Here is a 13,388-nt window from a genome sequence, read left to right as displayed (position 1 = left end):
GACATTTTTGTTACATATCTGGAAGTAATGGGGCTGAAGTTCTTCTGTGGCCTGACTGAGTTTAACCTGTATTTGTAGAGTGTGCTCATATCCCCAGGATGCCAGTGAACGCTGTGAAGTCCCAGATGAGCATTTAGCTAGAACAACACTTCAAATAAGTGAACGCTGACATTTGCTGCTCTGTTCGATAAGAGTACAGGATTCTCATACAGTTTTTGACATTGTAACCCCATTGTAGACATATTATTGTAACCACTTGCTCAAGACTTGAGAACAAGATAGCGTTAGGAAAAAGGAATCCCAAGTTTTCAGAGTTTTCAAGAGCTAGATGGATCTCTGACCTGGAAGCAGAATCAAAAGGAGTATATCTGTGCCTCTCAGAGAAGCTGTCCAGGAACTTATAGGTGAATTCTGGAATCCTTCTCTGGGATAGAAGTGTTGATGGCCTGGGTTTAGCTTTCTCTGTGAAGTGCAGAGAGGGAGAACCTAGAACTAATGACCAGTCTCATGGCAGAGTTTGGAAGAGATGGAGTAGGTAGAGGAATTGTTATTTTCTTGCTAGGTCTCTTAAGGACCTGCAGATGATCTAGCCCTTTGAGCACCTCTCTTCTGAAGACACCTAAAGCTATTCAAAACTTGAAGTTGTAAAACTTCTTAAAGACATTTATTTATCTTTTGACACTTCCCATATTTGATTCACTGCATTTTATCACAAGGAGAGTAACCGGTGAAATTAAAGATGATACTGTAGTTAGGCACCTTACCAGTCCTCCAGCTTTTTTTTTTTTTTTTTTTTTTTTAGAAGTTTCCTGTAATGTCTGAAACATTTATATTAACATATTTCCATAGATATTTCCATACAAATACAAATATAAGATTTTTAGAAATTTCATATAATGTCTGAAACATTTATATTAACATATTTCCATACATATTTCCATACAAATACAAATATAAGATTTTTAGAAACTTCATGTAATATCTGAAACATTTATATTAACATATTTCCATACAAATAACCCAATGAAAGTTTAGTATTAGTTGTTTTGTTTGTTTTTTTATACTGCAGGTTCTTATTAGGCATCAGTTTTATACACATCAGTGTATACATGTCAATCCCAATTGCCCAATTCAGCACACCACCATCCCCACCTCACCGCCGTTTTCCCCCCTTGGTGTCCATATGTCCATTCTCTACATCTGCGTCTCAACTTCTGCCCTGCAAACTGGCTCATCTGTACCATTTTTCTAGGTTCCACATACATGCATTAATATACGATATTTGTTTTTCTCTTTCTGACTTACTTCACTCTGTATGACAGTCTCTAGATCCATCCACGTCTCAACAAATGACTCAATTTCGTTCCTTTTTATGGCTGAGTAATATTCCATTGTATATATGTACCACATCTTCTTTATCCATTCGTCTGTCGATGGGCATTTAGGTTGCTTCCATGACCTGGCTATTGTAAATAGTGCTGCAATGAACATTCGGGTGCATGTGTCTTTTTGAATTACGGTTTTCTCTGGATATATGCCCAGTAGTGGGATTGCTGGGTCATATGGTAATTCTATTTTTAGTTTTTTAAGGAACCTCCATATTGTTCTCCATAGTGGCTGTATCAATTTACATTCCCACCAACAGTGCAAGAGGGTTCCCTTTTCTCCACACCCTCTCCAGCATTTGTTGTTTGTAGATTTTCTGATGATGCCCATTCTAACAGGAGTGAGGTGATACCTCATTGTAGTTTTGATTTGCATTTCTCTAATAATTAGCGATGTTGAGCAGCTTTTCATGTGCTTCGTGGCCGTCTGTATGTCTTCTTTGGAGAAATGTCTATTTAGGTCTTCTGCCCATTTTTGGATTGGGGTGTTTGTTTCTTTGATATTGAGCTGAATGAGCTGTTTATATATTTTGGAGATTAATCCTTTGTCCGTTGATTCATTTGCAAATATTTTCTCCCATTCTGAGGGTTGTCTTTTCGTCTTGTTTATGGTTTCCTTTGCTGTGCAAAAGCTTTGAAGTTTCATTAGGTCCCACTTGTTTATTTTTGTTTTTATTTCCATTACTCTAGGAGGTGGATCAAAAAAGATCTTGCTGTGATTTATGTCAAACAGTGTTCTTCCTATGTTTTCCTCTAAGAGTTTTATAGTGTCCAGTCTTATATTTAGGTCTCTAATCCATTTTGAGTTTATTTTTGTGTATGGTGTTAGGGAGTATTCTAATTTCATTCTTTTACATGTAGCTGTCCAGTTTTCCCAGCACCACTTATTGAAGAGACTGTCTTTTCTCCATTGTATATCTTTGCCTCCTTTGTCATAGATTAGTTGACCGTAGGTGCGTGGGTTAATCTCTGGGCTTTCTATCTTGTTCCATTGATCTATGTTTCTGTTTTTGTGCCAGTACCATATTGTCTTGATTACTGTAGCTTTGTAGTATAGTCTGAAGTCAGGGAGTGTGATTCCTCCAGCTCCATTTTTTTGCCTCAAGACTGCTTTGGCTATTCGGGGTCTTTTGTGTCTCCATACAAATTTTAAGATGATTTGTTCTAGTTCCGTAAAAAATGCCATTGGTAGTTTGATAGGGATTGCATTGAATCTGTAGATTACTTTGGGTAGTATACTCATTTTCACAATGTTGATTCTTCCAATCCAAGAACATAGTATATCTCTCCATCTGTTGGTATCATCTTTAATTTCTTTCATCAGTGCCTTATAGTTTTCTGCATACAGGTCTTTTGTCTCCCTAGGTAGGTTCATTCCTAGGTATTTTATTCTTTTTGTTGCAATGGTAAATGGGAGTGTTTCTATAATTTCTCTTTCAGATTTTTCATCATTAGTGTATAGGAATGCAAGAGATTTCTATGCATTCATTTTGTAACCTGCAACTTTACCATATTCATTAATTAGCTCTAGCAGTTTTCTGGTGGCAGTTTTAGGATTCTCTATGTATAGTATCATGTCATCCGCAAACAGTGACAGTTTTACTTCTTCTTTTCCAATTTGTATTCCTTTTATTTCTTTTTCTTCTCTGATTGCCGTGGCTAGGACTTCCAGAACTATGTTGAATAATAGTGGTGAGAGTGGACATCCTTGTCTCGTTCCTGATCTTAGAGGAAATGCTTTCAGTTTTTCACCATTGAGAATGATGTTTGCTGTGGGTTTGTCATATATGGCCTTTATTATGTTGAGGTAGGTTCCCTCTATGCCCACTTTCTGGAGAGTTTTTATCATAAATGGGTGTTGAATTCTGTCAAAAGCTTTTTCTGCATCTATTGAGATGATCATATGGTTTTTATTCTTCAATTTGTTAATATGGTGTATCACATTGATTGATTTGCGTATATTGAAGAATCCTTGCATCCCTGGGATAAATCCCACTTGATCGTGGTGTATGATCCTTTTAATGTGTTGTTGGATTCTGTTTGCTAGTATTTTGTTGAGGATTTTTGCATCTATATTCATCAGTGATATTGGTCTGTAATTTTCTTTTTTTGTAGTGTCTTTGTCTGGTTTTGGGATCAGGGTGATGGTGGCCTCATAGAATGAGTTTGGGAGTGTTCCTTCCTCTGCAATTTTTTGGAAGAGTTTGAGAAGAATGGGTGTTAGCTCTTCTCTAAATGTTTGATAGAATTCACCTGTGAAGCCATCTGGTCCTGGACTTTTGTTTGTTGGAAGATTTTTAATCACAGTTTCAATTTCATTACTTGTGATTGGTCTGTTCATATTTTCTGTTTCTTCCTGATTCAGTCTTGGAAGGTTATACCTTTCTAAGAATTTGTCCATTTCTTCCAGGTTGTCCATTTTATTGGCATAAAGTTGCTTGTAGTAGTCTCTTAGGATGTTTTGTATTTCTGCGGTGTCTGTTGTAACTTCTCCTTTTTCATTTCTGATTTTATTGATTTGAGTCCTCTCCCTCTTTTTCTTGATGAGTCTGGCTAATGGCTTATCAATTTTGTTTATCTTCTCAAAGAACCAACTTTTAGTTTTATTGATCTTTGCTATTGTTTTCTTTGTTTCTATTTCATTTATTTCTGCTCTGATCTTTATGATTTCTTTCCTTCTGCTAACTTTGGGTTTTGTTTGTTCTTCTTTCTCTAGTTTCTTTAGGTGTAAGGTTAGATTGTTTACTTGAGATTTTTCTTGTTTCTTGAGGTAGGCTTGTATAGCTATAAACTTCCCTCTTAGAACCGCTTTTGCTGCGTCCCATAGGTTTTGGGTCGTCGTGTTTTCATTGTCATTTGTCTCTAGGTATTTTTTTATTTCCTGTTTGATTTCTTCAGTGATTTCTTGGTTATTTAGTAACGTATTGTTTAGCCTCCATGTGTTTGTCTTTTTTACGTTTTTTTCCCTGTAATTCATTTCTAATCTCATAGCGTTGTGGTCAGAAAAGATGCTTGATATGATTTCAATTTTCTTAAATTTACTGAGGCTTGATTTGTGACCCAAGATGTGATCTATCCTGGAAAATGTTCCGTGCGCACTTGAGAAGAACGTGTAATCTGCCGTTTTTGGATGGAATGTCCTATATATATCAATTAAATCTATCTGGTCTATTGTGTCATTTAAAGCTTCTGTTTCCTTATTTATTTTCATTTTGGATGATCTGTCCATTGGTGTAAGTGAGGTGTTAAAGTCCCCCACTATTATTGTGTTACTGTCGATTTCCTCTTTTATAGCTGTTAGCAGTTGCCTTATGTATTGAGGTGCTCCGATGTTGGGTGCATATATATTTATAATTGTTATATCTTCTTCTTGGATTGATCCCTGGATCATTATGTAGTGTCCTTCCTTGTCTCTTGTAACATTCTTTATTTTAAAGTCTATTTTATCTGATATGAGTATAGCTACTCCAGCTTTCTTTTGATTTCCATTTGCATGGAATATCTTTTTCCATCCCCTCACTTTCAGTCTGTATGTGTCCCTAGGTCTGAAGTGGGTCTCTTGTAGACAGCATATATATGGGTCTTGTTTTTGTATCCATTCAGCCAGTCTATGTCTTTTGGTTGGGGCATTTAATCCATTCACGTTTAAGGTAATTATCGATATGTATGTTCCTATGACCATTTTCTTAATTGTTTTGGGTTTGTTTTTGTAGGTCCTTTTCTTCTCTTGTGTTTCCCACTTAGAGAAGTTCCTTTAGCATTTGTTGTAGAGCTGGTTTGGTGGTGCTGAATTCTCTTAGCTTTTGCTTGTCTGTAAAGCTTTTGATTTCTCCATCAAATCTAAATGAGATCCTTGCTGGGTAGAGTAATCTTGGTTGTAGGTTCTTCCCTTTCATCACTTTAAGTATATCATGCCACTCCCTTCTGGCTTGCAGAGTTTCTGCTGAGAAATCAGCTGTTAACCTTATGGGAGTTCCCTTGTATGTTATTTGTCGTTTTTCCCTTGCTGCTTTCAGTAATTTTTCTTTGTCTTTAATTTTTGCCACTTTGATTACTATGTGTCTCGGCGTGTTTCTCCTTGGGTTTATTCTCTATGGGACTCTCTGCGCTTCCTGGACTTGGGTGGCTATTTCCTTTCCCATGTTAGGGAAGTTTTCGACTATAATCTCTTCAAATATGTTCTCTGGTCCTTTCTCTCTCTCTTCTCCTTCTGGGACCCCTATAATGCGAATGTTGTTGCGTTTAATGTTGTCCCAGAGGTCTCTTAGGCTGTTTTCATTTCTTTTCATTCTTTTTTCTTTAGTCTGTTCTGCAGCAGTGAATTCCACCATTCTGTCTTCCAGGTCACTTATCCGTTCTTCTGCCTCAGTTATTCTGCTCTTGATTCCTTCTAGTGTAGTTTTCATTTCAGTTATTGTATTGGTCATCTCTGTTTGTTTGTTCTTTAATTCTTCTAGGTCTTTGTTAATCATTTCTTGCATCTTCTCAATCTTTGCCTCCATTCTTATTCCGAGGTCCTGGATCATCTTCACTATCATTATTCTGAATTCTTTTTCTGGAAGGTTGCCTATCTCCACTACATTTAGTTGTTTTTCTGGGGTTTTTTCTTGTTCCTTCATCTGGTACATAGCCCTCTGCCTTTTCATCTTCTCTGTCTTTCTGTAACTGTCAGTCCTCCAGCTTTTTAAAGGTAGGACAGAGGCTTAGAGAACTGAAGCCCTAAGGAAGAGCAAATAATATGTTTCTTGAAAGTATTTTTTATTTTCCTATCGTGACTGTTCTGTTGAGCTTGTGTGAAGCAAAGCAAGCCATGTATCTCAGCAAACTATCTCTTGGAGTTCAACTGGTAGTTATAATTACTTTCAAAGTCTCCAGAACATGGAAATCTAAAATGTATTTCCTATTACAAATGGCATGGAAAGGGTGGAAGAGTAGAAATTGGAGAATGGTGTTACCCACTGTTCTTCATTTTTTCTTTATTGGAGTATAATTGCTTTACAATGTTGTGTTAGTTTCTGCTGTACAATGAAGTGAATCAGCTATATGGATACATATACCTCTTCCCTCTTGGACCTCCCTCCCCCCCCCATCCCGCCCATCTAGGCCATCAAAGAGCACCGAGCTGAGCTCCCTGTGCTATACAAGAGGTTCCCACTAGCTATCTGTTTTACACATGGTAGTGTATTTATGTCAAACCTAATCTCCCAATTAATCCCATCCTCCCCTTCCCTCACTGTGTCCACACATCCATCCTCTATATCTGCGTCTCTGTTCCTGCCCTGGAAATAAGTTCATCCGTACTGTTTTTCTAGATTTTACATATATGTGTTAATATACGATACTTGTTTTTCTCTTTCTGGCTTACTTCACTCTGTATGACAGAATCTGGGTCCATCCACATCTCTACAAATGACCCGATTTCGAACCTTTTTACAACTGAGTAATATTCCATTGTATACAGATACCACATCTTCTTTATCCATTCCTCTGTTGATGGACATTTAGGTTGTTTCCATGACCTGGCTATTATAAATGGTGCTGCAATGAACATTGGGGTACATGTGTCTTTTGAATTATGGTTTTCTCAGAGTATATGCCCAGTAGTGGGATTGCCAGGCCATACGGTAGTTCTAGTTTTAGTTTTTTAAGGAACCTCCATACTGTTCTCCATAGTGGCTGTATCAATTTACATTCCTGCCAACAGTGCAAGAAGGTTCCCTTTTCTCTACACCCTCTCCAGCATTTATTGTTTATAGATTTTTTGATGATGGCCATTCTGACCGGTGTGAGGTGATACTTCATTGTAGTTTTGATTTGCATTTCTCTAATAATTAGTGATGTTGAACATCTTTTCATGTGCCTCTTGGCCATCTGTATGTCTTCTTTGGAGAAATGTCTATTTAGGTCCTCCACCCATTTTTTGACTCGGTTGTTTGTTTTTTTGATATAGAGCTGCATGAGCTGTTTGTATATTTTGGAGATTAATCCATTGTCCATTGCTTCGTTTGCAAATATTTTCTCCCATTCTGAGGGTTGTCTTTTCATCTTGTTTATAGTTTCCTTTGCTGTGCAAAAGCTTTTAAGTTTAATTAGGTCCCATTTGTTTATTTTTGTTTTTATTTTCATGACTCTAGGAGGTGGGTCAAAAAGGATCTTGCTGTGATTTATGTCATAGAGTGTTCTGCCTATGTTTTCCTCTAAGAGTTTGATAGTGTCTGGCCTTACACTTAGGTCTTTAATCCATTTTGAGTTTATTTTTGTGTATGGTGTTAAGGAGTGTTCTAATTTCATACTTTTCCATGTAGCTGTCCAGTTTTCCCAGCACCACTTATTGAAGAGGCTGTCTTTTCTCCACTGTATATGCTTGCCTCCTTTATCAAAGATAAGGTGACCATATGTGTGTGGATTTATCTCTGGGCTGTCTATCCTGTTCCATTGATCTATATTTCTGTTTTTGTGCCAGTACCATACTGTCTTGATTACTGTAGCTTTGTAGTATAGTCTGAAGTCCAGGAGCCTGATTCCTCCAGCTCTGTTTTTCTTTCTCAAGATTGCTTTGGCTATTCAGGGTCTTTTGTGTTTCCATACAAATTGTGATTTTTTTTGTTCTAATTCTGTGAAAAATGCCATTGGTAGTTTGATAGGGATTACATTGAATCTGTAGATTGCTTTGGGTAGTATAGTCATTTTCACAATGTTGATTCTTCCAATCCAAGAACATGGTATATCTCTCCATCTGTTTGTATCATCTTTAATTTCTTTCATCAGTGTCTTATAGTTTTCCACATATGGGTCTTTTGTCTCCTTAGGTAGGTTTATTCCTAGGTATTTTATTCTTTTTGTTGCAATGGTAAGTGCCCTCCACTATTCTTGACATACTTAAGACATGGGGATCTTGTGGGGAGTTCCTGATTGGATTGTGCAGGGGGCCAACTATAGCCCAGAAACTATTTCCCTTGTGAGTAAGAAGGTGATGAAGCAAATACTTGTTCATAATTTTTGCACAACTTGGGAGGCTAATATTAAATGTATGGTATTTAGAAATCTACATAGTTAAGTAGTTCTTTGAATCTATATAGAATTGCTAGGACATTTCTTAGGAACCAGGAAAAATTTTGGGGGAGGTGATTTCTGTTTTCTTGCTACACAATACTTTTCTACCCTAGATTGTTGATTCTTGAGAGAATGTTTGAGACTCTTATCTAAACCTGAATGGAATAGGGGAAATATTTGTTTTTAAATTTCAGTCTTTTCTTAAGTTTCAGCATGATAACCACCTTTGTCCTAGTGATCAGCAGAAAGAACTGTTCCCTAAATATCCCCCAGTGAGAGAGAGAGGAAGGAAGACAGGTCCCTAATTCCAACAACTGCAATAAGTGAACAGAGACCCAATTGGGACCTTCTCTCCTTGCACAGGTGTTGAAGTGGAATATGGATTTGCTTTGATAGTAAGCTTTCCCTACAGGAAAAGCCTCCTTGGGCCTTTTGTGATGTGATTAGGGATTTCAGTGGTTGTGATTTGGGGATTTCTGAGGTCATCAGCCAGGGAGTCCATGTTTCTATAGTTCTTTCATAGCTCTAGAGGTTTGAAGGAAAATAGGGTGCTGAGAAATCTAGATGGGTGTGTGGTGGCTCTTACAGAGATGACCCCAGAAACCCAGCTAGAGTTCTGAACCAGTGTTTGGCACTGATGGAAACACCTTGGATCCCACAGGCTTAGAGTTGGTTAGAATCTCAAATAAATGCATATATACTTGGCATCTTCATGAATGAAACCAGATTTTTCAGGGTTGGCAGCAGAGGGAGAATTTCCATAAAGAAGAGACTTAGTTAAGGCTCTATAACCGGACATTGTTTCCTTTCTCTAGGGTGTTTCTTGAAGATTTCTATTGCACCATTTTGTAGATGGCATAGATGTACGGTATTGTTTCCCTTTGAACTTTCTTCTCTAAGAGGGAATCTGTCCTTCTATTAACAGTTAGGCTAAAGTTGGGATATTTATATTATTTATGTAAGACTTATCTGAAAGTTGGGGAATAACAAAAGAGAAATAAATGGAGAATAACATGTAACCATGGTTTACAAGGGATGACTGGCTTCCATGAGCATATGACAGATTACCTGAATTTTAGAAGATGGAGGCACAGAGGAAAAAAGCCCTTACCTCCTTCCCAGATAATTGATGACAGTCTCCAGGGGTGACCATGCCTACCTATAAGATTAGAAAATCACACAGTGATTGATAATTCCTAAGTACTAATATAAAGTCATTAAGTTTCGGAGCTCTGTGGCATCTCTCTGTATTATTTTTCTTTATTTATTTACGTATTGAAGTATAGTTGATTTACAATATTTGTTTCAGGTTACAATATCAATAGTGATTTGATATTTTTATAGATTATATACCATACAAAATTATTATAAAACATCGACTATATTTTCCGTGCTGTACATTACATCCTTATAACTTATTTATTTTATAACTGGTAGTTTGTACCTCTTAGTCCTCTTCACCTATTTCACTCATCCCCCACCATCCTATTCTCTGAAAACCACCAGTTTGTTCTTTGTATCTATGAGTCTGTTTCTATTTTATGCTTGTTCTTTTGTTTTTTAGATTCCACATATAAGTGAAAACATACAGTATTTGTCTTTCTCTGTCTGACTTATTTCACTAACCGTAATACCCTCCACCTGTGTGGCTGCAAATGGCAAGATTTCATTCTTTTTTATGGTTGAGTAATATTCCATTGTATAGTATACCACACCTTCTTCATTCATTTGTCTATCAATGGGCACTTAGGTTGCTTCCATATCTTGGCTATTATAATAAATAGTGCTGCTATGAATATTGGGGTGCATATGTCTTTTCTAATTAGTGTTCTCATTTTCTTTGGTTAAATACCCAGGAATGAAATTCATGGATTATATGGTAGTTCTATTTTTAATTTTTTGAGGAACCTCTGTACTGTTTTCCATAGTGGGTGTACTAATTTACATTCCCACCAACATTTTTCCATAGTGGCTGTACCAATTTACATTCCCAGCAACAGTGTACTAGCATCCCCTTTTCTCCATATCCTCACTAAAATTGTTATTTGTGTTCTTTTTGATGATAGCCATTCTGACAGGTGTGAGGCAACATCTTATTGTGGTTTTGATTTGCATTTCCCTGTTTCTGAGTTTTAAGAGTAAGAAGTTTTGATGCTTTGGCTGTGCTATTTACAAAAATCTCAGATTATCTTAATGCCCAAAAGGGTGGAATTCTATAGCCTCTTAGGGAGAAAATGTTTGGGACTCTAGAATAGCCCAAAGTAGGGAAAGAGGAGAAGACAAGGCTTAGGAATTAAAGGGTGTAGGAGCATCTCCATGCATGGCTATGAACTTGCTGACATCCAGTATCAAGAGACTCTGGTGATGGGCCATATAAAGAATAAAGACACTATTATTGTGAAAGAAAGAGAACATTATTGCAGATTTGGTGCTTTGTTTCTTCTGAGTCTTATCTGGGCACAAACTTTGAGGTTGCTGGGCTCCTGGGTAATGTCTAAGTAATGTTCTGGCTTTTAAAGTTACATGCTAGCAATAAATGTGTTATCCCAATGCAAAAAAAATGTATTTCCAGGATATGGGTTGGTTTTTCTTCCTAGCAATAGGAAAACAGAGTAGAAGAAGGAAGCAACACTTAGCAAATCATGACAAGAAAAGATCTTGCCTAGATAGTCTATACTGACATCTTTGTTTTCCCCAATGGGGCACTTTCTAGTAGAAAATAGTGTGTAAATGAAGCTACTATCATCTGTCCTATTGTCTACTGTATTTGTAATAATACGTTTGAGTGTTGGGCACCCAATTTCACCATGGACATTTAAAAAATTGGTGCATATCTAAAGAAAAAAAGACAACTATAGTGAAGAGGCTAGAATTCAATCTGATGAAAAATCTTTGAAAGTATTCGGAGTATTTAAGTCAGAGAAATAAAGACCGGAGCTCATTATGCAAATAGTGTAAGCATTTCCCAGTGAAAGAGAAGTTTGTTCTGTATGAGTCCAGAGGGTATGCTGGCTACTCTTGCCTTCATGGTAAAATTTAAACAATTATAGATAGCCCTTCACAAAAGAAACTCAAATAGTTTTGCAGCTCATCTGAAGTCAGCCAACATACCTATTAAGATCCAAGCATACAGATTTTCCTTTTTCATACACCCTTTCATCATTTCATTGATTAAAAAATAGTCAATAAGTGACTTGTTGACAACAAATGATTATTGAGTGCCAGTGATGCGACAGCTCAGTAGTGACCATAACAGCCATGGTCTCTTTTCTTGCCCCTTGAGCAAAATCCAGGACATCTTATAAATATTACCTCTAATATCACCTCTTTTGTGATCCTACTAACTTCTTTTAATCACCGCTTTTACCATAATATATTCATTTAGTAAAGCATATTTCACATCACATTATGTTTATTTTTCACAGTTATTTAAGAGTCTGTTAAGGTTAATTTTCTCTTTGGGTTTATAGCCCTATTTCCTGGTATATATCAGGTGCCTAATAAATGATTTATTAATGAAAGAATGGAATTACAAACATGTCTTCCACGTCCGCATATAGTAGGCCTACTTAAGGGGCATCTCTAATGCTTGAGTCAAAGATAAAATTTAAATCTTCCTTTTCTCCATGCCTTTTATAATCAATGTAGATTGTTCTAATGTTGGTACTGCCCATACCAGAGAGCAAAGGATTATCATGGGAAGGAACAAACCAAGATCCTACTTGATCTGCTATTAAAATTCAGTCTTTATCAGTACTTACTTATACTTCTCATTTGCCAAGAAGTTAAAAAGTAGGTGCTTTACAAACCATGTCTTATGTGACTTAATTCTCATAGCAACCTGTAATTTGCCACATTATTAATATGTAGGGCTAAATTCTCAGAAATTAAATTATTTGTCCCAAATTCTATTCTTGATATAGTTGCCAGAGTAGAAAATTATAGTGTAGCACTGAACTGGTCTATCTGAGTAGACATTTTTAACTCAGATCATGAAAGCTTTTAAAGAGGGACATCAGGTAATTCTTTACCAGCCCGTGCATATTGAACTTTAGTGGGAAAGAAATAATGATCATTGTTGACCTATTTTAGACCTTCTTTAACTTGATGGAAATAATCATATTTATCTCAGAGGCTGTCAGTTACTCAAACTTGATTAAATGCTTCTCTTATTGGTTAAGATGGATGTTCTGTGGAGTTTCCTGAAAGATGTAATATTCTCAGTTCTGGGCTTTCATATTGATTTCCATGTCTGGCATTGGAGTTACCCAAAATGATCCTGTCAGTAAATGAGAGCTAGTTTAGCTCTTTGATTTCTTGATCAGCATCTATACCAGGGTCATTATTTTTTTGGAGATGCATCTTTTGACGGGATGATGGAAACTTTTTTGTTTCCAATTAGTTCATGTATTCTTTTTATTGCTAAATGAGATAAGGATCAACATCAATTCTATTCCTATTTTTTGTTTTTATAGATGTCTGAGAAATATTATTTACTGAACAGTAGGTGGGAATGGAAGGAGCTTTGTGATGGAAATGTCACTCAGTTTTAAATCCTTTTGAGATACATGACAAAAATCATATAATGATTAATCATCAAAAATACTTTTTATGAACACCTGTCAGCTGGTAAGTTCTTCAGTCAATCTAGTTGAAAGCAAAGAATTGGAAACTCCTTGACTTATAAAAAGATTAAAAAAAATTCCTGTCACTAAAGTCATTCATTTTCTCAACACTAATACCAATATTTAAATCATCCATTTGTTTGACAGCTTAAGCTTCTTTCTCTGTAAAATTTGAATAATAGTTTACCTATTTCTTAGAATTATTGTTAGATATTCATGAATTATGCATCTATCATTGTAATGATAAGAACCTCTCAACAAGTGGTAGCTATTTCATGATGAGCTTGGGCCTGATGTAGGTAGGCAATCTTAACTAAGCATGAGT

This window comes from Balaenoptera acutorostrata, chromosome 6 (genome assembly GCF_949987535.1).
Source record: "Balaenoptera acutorostrata chromosome 6, mBalAcu1.1, whole genome shotgun sequence".
NCBI lineage: Eukaryota > Metazoa > Chordata > Mammalia > Artiodactyla > Balaenopteridae > Balaenoptera > Balaenoptera acutorostrata.
This window is presented reverse-complemented; position numbering follows the sequence as displayed.